This window comes from Acinonyx jubatus, unplaced genomic scaffold (assembly GCF_027475565.1).
Source record: "Acinonyx jubatus isolate Ajub_Pintada_27869175 unplaced genomic scaffold, VMU_Ajub_asm_v1.0 scaffold_66, whole genome shotgun sequence".
NCBI lineage: Eukaryota > Metazoa > Chordata > Mammalia > Carnivora > Felidae > Acinonyx > Acinonyx jubatus.
The window spans coordinates 1-14502 of record NW_026463985.1 but is presented as its reverse complement, the minus strand read 5'-3'; the positions used below and the strand labels follow the sequence as shown (position 1 = coordinate 14502).

Below are 14502 nucleotides of genomic sequence, written 5' to 3'. Positions count from 1 at the left end.
TTGAAAGACCAAATGAATTCCTAGTTGGGAAGTTTGAACTAATTGCAGTGACCCCCCCCCCAGGATACTTTCTAAACCTAGCAAAACTGACCAGATTTGCACATACGTTAAAAATCTTCTTTACCTGAAAACAAGTATTACTCTGAAGAATATTTGCATATATTGGTTTGAATGAATGATGCGAAGATTTTTAAATTTTCCATTTGCTCAAAATAGTCTGTTTGGCATAGCATTTAAACATAGAAGCATCAACCAGAAAAGTTTTCTCAGAAATTTCTTTCATTTTTTTTAAATAAAGATCTCTGACAAATGTGAAGATGTCGTTTGTGGATATCTGAGGTAGATCTCCTAGGGTGAAAAAGGTAACGTGCTTGATCTGTTACTAGCCTCCTAAATGTGGCAGCCCTTTGGTCTGTGGATACAGGCTGGTTTTATTTTCACACTCTCTCAAGCCTCACATACCAGAATCACTTTTAAAATCTGGAGCAGCGAAATAAGCCGAAAGTGACACAAGGAAGATGCAGACTTAATACTAACATTCTAGGGGTGCCTGGGTGGCTCAGTCAGTTAAGTGTTCAACTTTAGCTCAGATCATGACCTCACATTTTGCGAGTTTGAGTCCCACGTGGGGCTCTGTGCTGACAGCTCAGAGCCTGGAGCCTGCCTTGAGTTCTGTGTCTCCCTCTCTCTCTACCCGTCCCCTGCTCGTGCTTTGTCTCTGTCTCTCAAAGTAAATGAGCGTTAAGGAAAAATTTAATACTAACACTCTAGCACCTAAGAAATCGCTTCCCTGCAGTAGGTAAATTTGAAAAAAAAAATTGTAGTGAAAATACCCAATAAACCTGAATGTATGTTTTATGTGAATATATATGAGTATGAATTATAACATAGATAATCTCACACCAGATGTGTATGGTTTTTCTTTGGCTTGTGATGACTGTTAAGAGTTTATTCACCTATATTTCTTCCCAAACTTTGACAAGTGATTCCTTAATTAAAAAATATATTTTACTTGAAAATATTGGAAACTGTTCACAGATATACTGCAAATATAAAAATAATACCTCTATGTTCTTCAAGCTTCACCTGTTGTTAGTGTTTTACCCCATTTACTGTGTTGTGTGTGTGTGTTCTCTCTTTCTCCTCCAGGCACACAGACTCCTTAATTGTCAAATGGGTAAAGTCAGCTTTATTATATATGCTTACACACATAACAGACACTCTTTCCCTAATTACATCTACTAAAAATTACACATATTTTTAAAAAAAATTTAACATTTATTTATTATTGAGAGACAGAGAGACATAGAGCATGAGACACAGAGGGGTAGAGAGACGGGGAGACACAGAATCTGAAGCAGGCTCCAGGCTCTGAGCTGTCAGCACAGAGCCCGACGCAGGGCTTGAACTCACGGACTGTGAGATCATGACCTGAGCCGAAGTCGGGCGCCTAACCAACTGAGCCACCCAGGTGCCCCCAGAATTACAGATTTTTTAAAAGGGATGACACCAGCACACGTATTCATTTGCTAGTTTTGCCTGGTTCAAAGGTTTATTTGATGAAAGTCTGTGGGTACGATACAATCTTCCCCAATACGGTCTTTACACAGTAACATCCATAAAAAAAAACTGTGTTGGGGTGCCTGGGTGGCTCAGTCGGTTAAAGCGTCAACTTCAGCTCAGGTCATGATCTCACAGTCCACGGGTTCGAGCCCCACGTCAGGCTCTGAGCTGATGGCTCAGAGCCTGGAGCCTGCTTTGGATTCTGTGTCTCCATCTCTTTCTGCCCCTCCCCCGCTTGTGCTCTGTCTCTCAAAAATAAATATTAAATTTTTTTTTTAACTTGGGTCTTTGTAACTAGAAGGTTAGAGCAATCAGCTACCTAAGTTTGACTGGCCTGAGTCAAGTTTGTTCCTGGTTGATCATGGTATAATATTGCATACTTGTTTTTAAGCATTTTATAAAGTTTAAGAAACATTTAAAAGGTGGGGGGAAAAGTGATGTTCAATTAGATGGTGTGAACAAAGAAAACTTAGGACATTTTAATAAGGCACTAAGTATTCTTGAGGAGTAAGAGGGAGCGAAACCTGCAAAATCTATTCATTTCTGAAGCTAATTCATCGCAAAGGCTTTTTTGTTCTTGGGAGCTCCATAAAACTTCAGAGTTGGTAAAGACACTGGAGGTCATGTGGTTAACTTACCATAAGATAGAAAGTCTGTACCTAGCATCCCTCATAGGTGGACTTTCTGCCTTTGCAAGATATTGGGAGGAAATCACTGGGGGTAATTTCTTGTTGTATTTTACAGAAGCTCTAATATTTGAGAAATGAAGTTCCTTTTGACACCGAAATTTCCTAAGTAAATTTCCAAAGCACCTCATCTGTCCCCCCTTCGTTAGCCTTTACCACAATTTTATGAGGGTCATAAATACAAGTCTTGCAAGACAGGGCTGGGAAATCCTTGAGGAGCAAATTCTATTGCAGTCTCCTCCCTTAATCATCTTTCACCCATGATTACTAGTTAATAAATATTTTGGAGTACTGGATTCTGCCAGATCTTCCTGTCATATCTCAACAGTGGCCTAGCAAGTGGTTTTCTTTCCATCCTTCCAACCTTCTTCAGCCCATTTTCTCACATTGCTACTAACTTCTTTCTAAAAACCAGAAGTGTCCATGTTTCTCTTCTGCTCTGTCTGACAAGAAAAATTAAAAGTCTTTCCGGTGTCCCCACACAATACGGGTAGATCAGCTGTTGTTCGTGGGTCGGGAAGCAGAGGAAGCCATTAGTTTTGTGTTTCAAATGGGACTAACTTGGTTACCTCTCTGCCTTTCCTGGTGCTTGAGCAGGTCTCTAAGCCTTCATGTCTCCATAGGTAAAATGGTTACCTAGGTTGGTTATTAGAATTAATGGCATCATCTACAAAAACATTTTGTAGACTGGTTGAGGCAAACACTAAAACGTTAGTTAACCCAGGTGCTAGTGAGATAGTTTTTATTAAATTTTTGCATTAAAAGTTTTTTAACATTGATTTCTTTTGGGAAAATGATCTACATTCAGTTCTTTGGTTAAAAGTTAGGTACTGAGTTTCAAGGTTTGCTACTTTAACAAACTTTATATTATAAATTCAGTAGATATTGACAAATCTCCTGAAATAGACTCTACAATATTAGTATTTATAGTCAAAGGTAAAGAACTGCATTCAAATTGCCACACACTTGAAAACGCGAATTAAAGTTTTATTATTGCTGAAACCTATGCTAAAAAATAAGGTATAAAACTGGTGTATACTTGTGTTAGACCCAAACACTTCAAATAGTTTCCCAAATCATGGCAAGTAACTTTGATTTACCATCTATTTCTTTTACTGATGCCAATAATACTAATTCTGCAGTTTGTTTGTTGTGGTCCTCTGAAGTCCATTGTGTTTTATTTATGATTGTGCATTTATAATTATGCAAATATGAATTGCACATAGATTAATTTTATCTGAGCATAATTTTTATGTATGATAAAATAGTCATCCTTTAGTGACCACTCTTTATATTCCTATGTAAGGAGTAATTAATTTAAAATCAGTACTTGGAGGGTATCTGTGTGCAGGAATGGACTGGGGAAAAGTAGAGAGATCCTTTGGAATTCCTATGCAACTTTCTATCTGTGTGCCATACTTACTTAAGCCTTGTAAATTACAGCCTTGTAAATTACAGGAAGGAAAGGCTAATTTTCTCATCACTTAACTGCTGCCAGGCTGGAGCAGAACATTCTAGCAGATAAATAGCTGTGGCAAAACCACACACATTGTTAATAGTTTAAATTCATGTAGTACAGGCCTTATACAGGTGGCATGTGCAGAACAGATAAGTGGTGGGGAGAGCTGAGCTATTAATTTTTCCATTGAGATGTTGGCAAGGGTGAGGGGTGAGAGTCTATAGGGAAAAGCAAGAGGAGTCTCAGTGGCAGAAAGAACATAGCAATATTGATAAATTGAGAGAGACTAAAAGAAGAGACCAAAAGGAACTAACAATTAGTACTACACGCTTAGGTAAACAGCCCTTTTCCAGCCAACAAAGCTAACACAGCTGCCTTTTCTTAGCAGATGGCTGAAAAGTAATAAGACTTTTCCTGTCTTTCAAGAAACTCCAACCCATGCCTTTCCACGTGGAGTTTTTCATGAACAGTTAAAAGAAGCAGCAGATGTCCAAGTTTTTCATGTGTTTTAATAATTCATATCCTTTTGAATTGTGTCCCATTAAAGAAATTACTTTGTGGTAGCAGTTTCCGTTCTGGTGCGTAACACTGCCTCATACTTAGTAAGCTCTCAAGAAATGTTTGGGAAATTAAGAATATGGATGAAGGAATGACAGTACCTGCTGGATCGCAGATGAGGCAAAGTGAGTCAGTCAGTTTGGCCAAAGGGTTGTAATTACTGTCAGAACTTACATTTAAGGAAGGAGAAAAGGTACTAATATAGTGAAAGGTTGTTGATAATAATTTAAAATGATACATAATAATTATAGCAATAAAATAATAGATCTTTGACCTTGCCATGTACTTTAGCAAGGTCAAAGGTTAGGTTAGAATCAATATATCTTTTATCTTGGAATCTTGGATTTTGGAGAGCTTAAAGTCATCAAGCCTATCTGCCTTAGGAACCAGCCACTTGGGTAGGTTTAACTTTAGAGCTAACCCTTGTCATCCTAAAGCATCTCTTTCCACAGATTTCTTCTTCAACGTCCTGTTCCCTTGGACTTCCATGAATAACCTTATTTTGCTTCATTTTTTTCTTGCCTCTTTGACCATTATACCTCAGTCTCCGTGGTTTTCTCTTCTTTCCTGCCACCTAAGTAAGGCTTTTCCCTAGAGCTCTGTCCTTTGCCCCACCTGGTTCCCACTAAATGGCCTCTTTTCTTGGAATCCCATGTACCGCACATGTGTTTCTCTAGTACCAACCTCTCCCGAGCTCCAGACCTATGCCCGGCTGCATATGTGACATGTTAATTTGGATGACTTCAAGCATTTGAAAAAGTTCTCAGAATAAATCTAGTTGTTTTTTTTTAAATCTCTCATCAATGCTAAATTTTCTTCTTGTATTTTTCTTTTAGCTAAAGGTACTATCTTTTTTTAATGTGATCATTCAGTCCAGAAAATTGAGAGTCTTCTCCACTCTCCTCCTCAGTTTATCTTGAAATCCTCTGATTCAGTTCCTTTTACAACTCTTGCTTTGGACTCACACCTCCATCTTTATGACCACTGGCTAGTTCAGGCCCATGTATTTTGCCTGGATCATTGAGATAATTTCCTCACTGCTTGTCCTGCCCGCCTCCCAACTTCTTCCCTTATATTCCATTATCTCTGACAGTCTGCCTTTGCAAAAATGCAAACAGGGTGCTTTGCATTATTTACCAGCAAAATTCCATCTTCAGGATAAACTTTAAAGTTCTTAGCATGGCATCAAATTATTTCAGTAGGCCCCTGACGACCTCTCTCATTTCCTATCCTACTTTTCTTTGCCTTCCATTCCATGTTCTGCTACAATTGTTTGTTGTCAGATGCAGAGTGGCTATTTCGTTTATGTGCTGCGGCTCATGGTATTTTCTCTGTCTGTACTTCCTTCTCTTTTTAACCTAATATATTTATATTCATCCGTCTTTGGGTAGCTTCGTTTTTGAAGTTAATTCTCTAAACAATGAAACCACTATTACTTTGATGTTAGTATTATACTTGGTGCATATTAATATTAAATATGTTACTATGTCTCTGGTTTCATGTTTCCAAATGTGAGCACCAGGAGATTAAAAACCAGGTCTCATTTATATTTTCATCTGCACAGTTAGCACACAGACATGACATAAATATTTCTTGAATGGGTACTGAAATGAGTATGCTCACTGTTTTGATCTTAGTGGCTATGACTTATCCACTTAAAATTTCTTCTTAGCTTTCTGGACTATTGCCATAGCATATTCTTTACAATAGATGTCCCATGTCTTCATGGCCATTGTTATGTTCCAAGGGAAATTCATGATCTTCTGGGTTGGGTTAACCCTTTTGAGGTATCTGTTTTCTTGTGTTATAAAAAGAATCTATGTAATTGAACTTGTTGCCAGTAGATGTACATTAAAAAACAGAGTTCACGAGAGTACATGACATTCTCATTAGACACAAAGAATATTTTTTGAGCCATGCTATGGTATTTGAAAAGCAATTAACATATTACACATTATTCCTGTGAGACACAAACTGTTTCTTTCCCAATATAATTTGCCTGCTTAAAGACAGAAAAAGATAGATGAGTTTACACTCAAGGTGTATGCCTTTCCCTTGTGGCCAATGAGCTAATTTCCTTTTCATATTTGCAGAATACTGATACAATTGTTCTTTCATCACACATGAAATTTGAGTGTATAACCAGTTTGTGGAAATCACCTAGTAATTTATTAGGTTGATAACAGCAATTAAGTCATAATTGTTTCTGAGAAATATAAATTGACTTTCTGTTTTAAATGGATAATTTAACATTCCAAACCACAGACCTGTAGTGTAACTAATTTCTGGAATAAGAAGTTTGTTTCTCCAATTATTAAACTAAAAAAAAAAAATTCAACCTTTGATAATCCAGTAACAAATTACGAAGTTGCTGAATTCTTGGGTTCGTGTTATATCTTCATTCTTTTCCCTTGTTGCTAATTTTTTTTATTTTATTTAAAAAATTTTTTAAAAATATTTATTTATTTTTGAGAGAGAATGAGAGAGAGAGCACGAGCAGGGGAGGCGCAGAGAGAGACGGAGACACAGAATCTGAAGCAGGCTCCAGGCTCTGAGTTGTCAGCACAGAGCCTGACGCAGGGCTCAAACTCACAAACTGTGAGATCACGACCTGAGCTGAAGTCGGATGTCTAACCGACTGAGCCACCCAGGCGCCCCTAATCTTTTTTATATTTAAGGACATCACATTGGAGGGAATTTTAGATAGAACTGGGACGTGTTGGTAGGACCATGGATTTTTCAATGATTGGAAATGTGAAGACTGTACTTTCAGGGATTGTTTCTAAAGTTTGTCACTAGAGAAATTTCTCTAAGTATGGAGTCCCTGAAAGCATGAGGAGGAGAAATAGTGTCCCTTCCTGTGAAGCCGACTCTGGGTGTTGTTTCCACAGCTGCCCTTGTCATTGATGATTGTTCCCTCCTCCTTTGGGGGACTAAGAGGAAAGTGGCCCATTGTCTGAGTCGTTTCTCTAAAAAAGAAGCCACATGTGTCCCTTTTTAATTGTCCATTGGAATGCTGTGTGGGTGAAGCTAAGTGAGCAAGGACACAGCACTTGGAGTGTAAACAGATTTGTCAGCCATGGCAAGGACTTTGACTTTTCTTGGAGTGAAAGGAAAATCATTGGAGGATTTTCAGAAGAGGAGGTCTATCAGAATTAATCTGATTTCTATGCTACCAATCAACTGGAAAGGCAAAGGCAGAAGCAAGAGGTTACTTAAGAGACTGGTGTAGTAACCTAGAGGGGAAATTAGGCTGTTTGTTAGCAGTGGAGATGGTGACAAGTGGTCAGATGTTTGGGACGTATTTGCAGATAGAACCAGGGCCCGCTTCACGGCTTCCTGGGTGTAACACTAGTGTTGTCTCACAATGGTTTTTGCTTAGAAAAGTTTGTGCTTATTTGCATACTGTGCTGTTGCAATCCTGAAATCCTTTTCTTCCCAGTTTTACTGAGATATAATTGGCATATATCATTGGGAAATATAAGTTTTACAACATGATGATTTGATACATGTATATGTTTTGAGATGACTACCACAATAAGATTGGCTAACACCTCTGTCACCTCATATAATTATCTTTCTTTTGTGCCTAAGTGTTGCATTTATTAATCATCTTTTCTTATCAATTCTAACAGGCCATATGATATTTATCCTTTCATAAACAAGCCAGTCATGTTCTTTTTTGTGGCATTTTACTTGGTCTTGCCCCTGTTGGGAAATATAAAAAGTGATCTCTTTCTATGAGTTTAATAGAACACAAGAGACATGTGGAATGATTCAAAGAAAAGTGCATAAAGCTGATATACATTTGAGAATATGAAAATCATACTTTTTCATAACTTTTGACTGTATAAGTAGCTCATTATGAACAAAGATGTCAGATGACAATGTTCATGTTAAAAACACTGCCATCACCACAAAGATTTACTGATTGTAATGAAATGAAAGAAAAAAAATGTATATATTGTAGCTTAGATAACTATTAGTAAATGGGATACAGATAATGTTGACATAAAAACACTTAAGTTCACAGTAATTATACAGAAGCATCGATGGCCATTAGTCCTCCATTGAATATGGTAGTGCCAAATCTTTGCCTTGATCAGCTCATAATCTTAGACAAAATTTCTGCTCCCGTGAAATAAAGTAAGATGTCCTTTAAATATCCTACCGTAGATAACAGGCTTTGTGAACTCCATGAGTAGACGTCTGTTCTAAAAAGTACTTTAGACACACATATGAATATCCAGTTGGCGATAAGATCAAATGAAATCAGCCACCACCCAATGCAAATTCATGTCAACTAGCAAACAGATATATATGTACAGGTATATAATGTATTAGTGTATGGTAATATAAAATAAAATGTATTATTATATTTTATAATGTAAAGTCAAATTATGAAATACACTATGCTGTAGTCAGATGCATCTTAGCACATATAGATTAAATTTTTTTGTGTTTTTTTTTAATGGTATGATGTTAGGCTCAAGTGGAAATGGTTAAGAAAGCTCTCCAATGAAAACTCATCATGATATGCAAAGATGCTTGTTTATTAAAAAGCCTCAACCCATGCTTACAAAGTAAAAAAGTAACTTTGAAACATGTGAGAAAAACAATGCCTCCACAAATCATAGGAATATACTTCCTGATTTAGAAAATAAACAGGAAAGGGGCGCCTCGGTGGCTCAGTCGGTTGAGCGTCCGACTTCAGCTCAGGTCACGATCTCACGGACCGTGAGTTCGAGCCCCGCGTCGGGCTCTGGGCTGATGGCTCAGAGCCTGGAGCCTGCTTCCGATTCTGTGTCTCCCTCTCTCTCTGCCCCTCCCCCGTTCATGCTCTGTCTCTGTCTCAAAAATAAATAAACGTTAAAAACAATTAAAAAAAAAGAAAATAAACAGGAAAATTAAAGCAAGGGACAGTGGATAATCTATGACTAAAAAATATCAACTCTTATGGGAAAATGACTTATATCAGATATAATATACATACCCTAATTCCAGCTTTTGAATAAAAATTTAATACCAAACTAACTGCCTTCAGATTTTACATTTTTAATAGGATATAATTTGTTTGCAATGAATACATCTAATTTTAAAAAGCAGCCATTTCATGGGCTCTTTACTATTCTGAAGTTTTAAGTTTAAAAATGTTTCATCTCAAATGGTTTTAAGCAGCATGCAATGGCTGGTATTTTAAAAATTGCCATTGCATCGAATATTCTAGAACTGATACATGAGATTTTCTTATTACATTCTTACACAAAATTTGGTGTCACCTCGATTTATTATCATTTTTAACAATGTTTTTCACATTACAGTCCTGAAAAAGATTTTCCAGTGAACTAATGTTTAAAAACATTTCACAATGTCACTGTTAGGATAAAATATCAAAAAACACAATATTCTCATTTGAAAACAAGCACAGAAGTATATTTTAAGTATATAGACCTTTGCTTAATTTATAGCAGAAAAGTAGAATTATAATAAATTCTGATTTTGCAAAACTGAAAACACTGAATCTTAAAATAATGGAGTTTTACACACCTCTTTAGCTTTTCTACATTTTAACATACTTTCACGTTAGATGAAAAATTAAGCATTAAAATAAACGCAAGTATGTACATAATTGTAAACTTTTTTTCCCCATTCATCTAAAGATTTTGTATATGTTGACCATGCACATCCTGTGTGTCCCATCATATTGGGCTGGTGCTCCTGGCAACTGTACATTTCTTTCATAGTTATACATTTGTTTCCCTGACTCTGAATCTGTGCAGGAATTTCTCTCACAAATTAAGTTTTAGTCTACAGCAAACATGACAGCATGACTTTGCCCACCAAGCCCCTTTAAAAACAGATCCTGTTGTAAAATAACTTTTGTTCAAGTATTACCTGAGAAAGTGGCGAATAAAGGATGTAAGAAGGGTCCAGATGATAAAGGCTCAGTGCTGGCTACAGAGGGAAAATTTTCTGGACACCCTGATGGCACGGCCTCTCCTCAGCCCCAGGAGCTAGGATACAGAGTTCTTCTCATGGGGACTCTGTCCCACATCATCCCCAAACCAGAGTGTTGTCTCCTAAGTCACTGTGCTGAGGGAAGGAAGCTCTTTCTCACTGACCCTTCTATTGACCTCCTGAGCTCTGGGCAGCTCAGAAATGGTGGAATTGTGTGCCTCCTGCTGGCTAATGAAGGCAGCACAGGACCCTTGGGGTTCACCTGCAGGCGGACTTGTTCCCCTCCTGGCCAAAATGCTAAGTTACTACAAATCTCAGTGCCCCAGCCTCTGGAAGACACTGGTGTTGCTCTGCTTCATTCATGCCCACTCTCCTGCCTGGGACATGCCCTTGAAGTAATTAATGGCTTGGAGAAGAAAAAAGACATCATGGTTTTAATTCATCTCAGAAACATCATCACTATGCCGTGCCACAGTGACAGAATCAAGTTTCAAGTCCCTACAAACGATCCACCCATTTCAACCATTAAATTCTCCACTAGATGTTCAGACGGTTAGAGAGGGCTTCAGCTCTTTCAGGAAAAGATCCTCCTTGATAAACTACTATGTGGCCTTGATTAAAATCACAGATAACTGAGGCAGAAATGAAGAAGTTTTTGTTTTTTTTTTTGCTCATGCTCATATGGAAATTGTAGTGTAGGGACATTTACTTCCAGCAGTGGAATACAGCTGGTATGCCTCTGAGCTCATCAGGGAGGGAATTGAATTGTGTTTTCTCTCACCTAACAAGTCTTATCAGAAGTTAATGAGATAGGGAAGAACATGATGCTTATGACCACTCTATCCAATTGCATTTTTATGTGCAAGAAAGTGGTCTGTAATCATACCAGTTGAGAAATATCTAACAACAAAATTATGGTATATTAACATATCATTATGGTATCATTATATTTAAATATGATATACCTTGAATACCCAGAATTCTTTCTTTTTTATTTTCTTTCAAACATTTTATTTAAATTCAAGTCAGTTACCATATAGTGTAGTATTGGCTTTAAGAGAATTTTGTGATTCATCACTTACATATAACACCCAGTGCTCATCCTAACAAGTGCCCTCCTTAATGTACATCACCCGTTTAGGCCACCCCCCCCACCTCCCTCCAGGAGCCCTCAGTATATTCTCTGTATTTAAGAGTCCTTTATTGTTGGCCTTATTTTTCCTTCCTTTATCCTATGTTCATCTGTTTTGTTTCTTAAATTCCACATATCAGTGAAATCATATGATATTTATTTTTCTCTGACTTATTCACTTAGCATAATACACTCTAGTTCCATCCACGTTGTTGCAAATGGAAATACTTCATTCTTTGTAATCACCAATATTCCATTATATATATCTATATATCTATATGCATGTATATACCAAATCTTCTTTATCCATTCATCAATGGACTTTGGACTCTATCCATGGTTTTGATTTGTATTTCCATGATGATGAGTGATGTTGAGCATTTTTTCACGTGTCTATTAGCCATTTTTATGTCTTTCTTGGAGGAATGTCTGTTCATAACTTCTCCCCGTTTCTTAACAGGATTAGTTGTTTTTTGGGTGTTAAGTTTGATAAGTTCTTTATGGATTTTGAATACCAGTGCTTTATCTGGTACATCATTTTAAATATCTTCTCCAATTCCATCAGTTGCCTTCTAGTTTTGTTGATTGTTTCCTTCACTCTGCAGAAACTTCTTATCTTGATGAAGTCCCAATAGTCCACAATTGTTTATGTTTCTCTTGCCTTTGGAGATGTGTCTAGTAAGAAGCTGTTCTGGCTGAGGTCAAAGAGGTTGCAGCCTATATTTTACTCTGGGTTTTGATGGTGTCTTGTCTCATATTTATGTCTTTCATCTATTTGAATTTATTTTTGTGTATGGTGTTAAGAAAGTGGTCCAGGTTTCATTCTTCTGCACGTTGCTGTCCAGTTTTCCCAACACCATTTGTTGAAGAGACTGACTTTTTTCCATTAAGTATTCTTTCCTGCTTTGTTGAAGATTAGTTGACTATATAGTTGTGGGTCCATTTTGTGGTTGTGGGTTTTCTATTCTGTCCCTTCGATCTATTTATCTGTTTTTGTGCCAGTACCATACTGTCTTCACAGATATGTAATACAGTTTGAAGTCTGGAATTGTGATGCTTCCCACTTTCCTTGTGTTTTTCAACATTACTTTGGCTATTCATGGTGTTTTCTAGTTCCATACAATTTTAGAATATTTTATCTGAGCTCTGTGAAAAATGCTGGTATTATTAAATGTGTAGATTGCTGTGGGTAGCATAGACATTTTAACAATGTTTGTTCTTTGAATCAATGAGCAGAATATGTTTTTCCATTAATTTGTGTCTTCATCAATTTATTTTGTAAGCATTCTATAGTTTTCAGAGTACAGATCTTTACCTCCCTGGTTAGGTTTTTTCCTAGGTATCTCATGATTTTTGGTGCAATTGTAAATGAGATGGATTCCTTGATTTCTCTTTCTGTTGCTTCATTTCTGATGTGTAGAAATATTACAGATTTCTGTACATTGATTTTATATCCTGCAACTTTCCTGAATTCATGTATCAATTATAGCAATTTTTTTGGTGGAGTCTTTTCCACATAATCATGTCGTCTGCAGAGAATGAAAGCTTGACTTCTTGTGAATTTGGATTTTTTTTTTCTCTTTTTGCTTTCTGGATGCTAAGGCTAGAACTTCATGTGCTATTTTGAACAGCAGTGGTGAGAATAGGCACACTGTTGTGTTCCTGACCTTAGGGGAAAACTGTTTTTACCCACTAAGGATGATATTAACTCATCCTTCCTACAGGATGCTGGCTTCCTTCCTATATGGCCTTAATGATGGTGAGGTATGTTCCTTCTATCCTTACTTTCTTCAGAGTTTTTATCACAAAAAAGATGCTGTATTTTGTCAGATGCCTATTCTTTGTCTATTCAGAGGATAAAATGGTTCTTAACCTTTCTTTTATTAATGACGTGTATCCCATTGGTTGGATTGTGGATTTTGAACCAGCCCCACAGCCCAGGAATAAATACCACTGAATCATGTTGAATACTACTTTTAACATACTGTTGAATCTGCTTTGCTAGCTTTTGTTGAAAATTTTTGCATCCATGTTCATCAGAGATATTGGTCTGTCATTCTCCTTTTTAGTGAGATCTTTGTCTGCTTTTGGAAACAAGGTTATGCTGGCTTTGTAGAATGAGTTTAACAGTTTTCCTTCTGTTTTAATTTTTTAGAACAGTTTCAAAAGAAGAAGTATTAATTCTTTAAATGTTTTGTAAATCAGGAGACTATAGATGCTGGTGAGGATGTGGAGAAACGGGAACCCTCTTGCACTGCTGGTGGGAATGCAAACTGGTACAGCCACTCTGGAAAACGTTGTGGAGATTCCTCAAAAAATTAAAAATAGAACTACCCTGTGACCCAGCAATAGCACTGCTAGGAATTTACCCAAGGGATACAGGAGTACTGATGCAGAGGGGCATTTGTATCCCACTGTTTATAGCAGCACTTTCAACAATAGCCAAACTATGGAAAGAGCCTATATGTCCATCAACTGATGAATGGATAAAGAAGATGTGGATTATATACACAATGGAATACTACTTGGCAATGAGAAAGAATGAAACTTAGCTATTTGCAGCAAAGTGGATGGAACTGGAGGGTATTATGCTAAGTGAAATAAGCCAGGCAGAGAAAGATAGATACCATCTATCTTTGGGATGAGCACTGATGGAAACCAGTTTCACAATAAATTATATTTAAAAAATTAAAAAAAATAAAAAATAAATGCCAAAAAATTTTTTTATAGAATTGTACTCAGATTCCATCCAGCCCTGGAATTTTGTGTGTTGGGAAATTTGAGACTACTGATTCAATTTCTTTACTGGTTATGTATCTGTTCATATTTTCTATTTCTTCCTGTTTAAGTTTTGGTAGTTTACAAGTTCTTGAAATTCATCCATTTCTTGCAGATTATCCACTTTTTTAGCATATAGTTGCTCATAATATTCTCTTGTAATTGTTTGTATTTCTGCAGTGTTGGTTGTGATCACTCTTTTTTCATTCATGATTTTATTTGGATCCTTTACCCTCTCTTTTTTTTGATAACTTTGGCTTGGTGTTTATCAGTTTTGTTAATTCTTTCAAAGAACCAGCTCCTAGTTTCATTAATCTTTTCTACTTTTTAAACTTTATATCATTTATTTCTACTCTAATCTTTATTAT

The 14502-nt window shown here is 36.8% G+C and overlaps 1 non-coding gene across 1 annotated transcript; it reads left to right on the top strand.

The window, feature by feature from the left end:
- The first annotated feature begins 7023 nt into the window (after positions 1-7023).
- Positions 7024-7228, top strand: LOC113602605 (small nucleolar RNA U3). The gene has a single exon (XR_003424090.1). It is a non-coding gene; the product is annotated as a small nucleolar RNA U3 (small nucleolar RNA).
- Positions 7229-14502: the final 7274 nt, after the last annotated feature.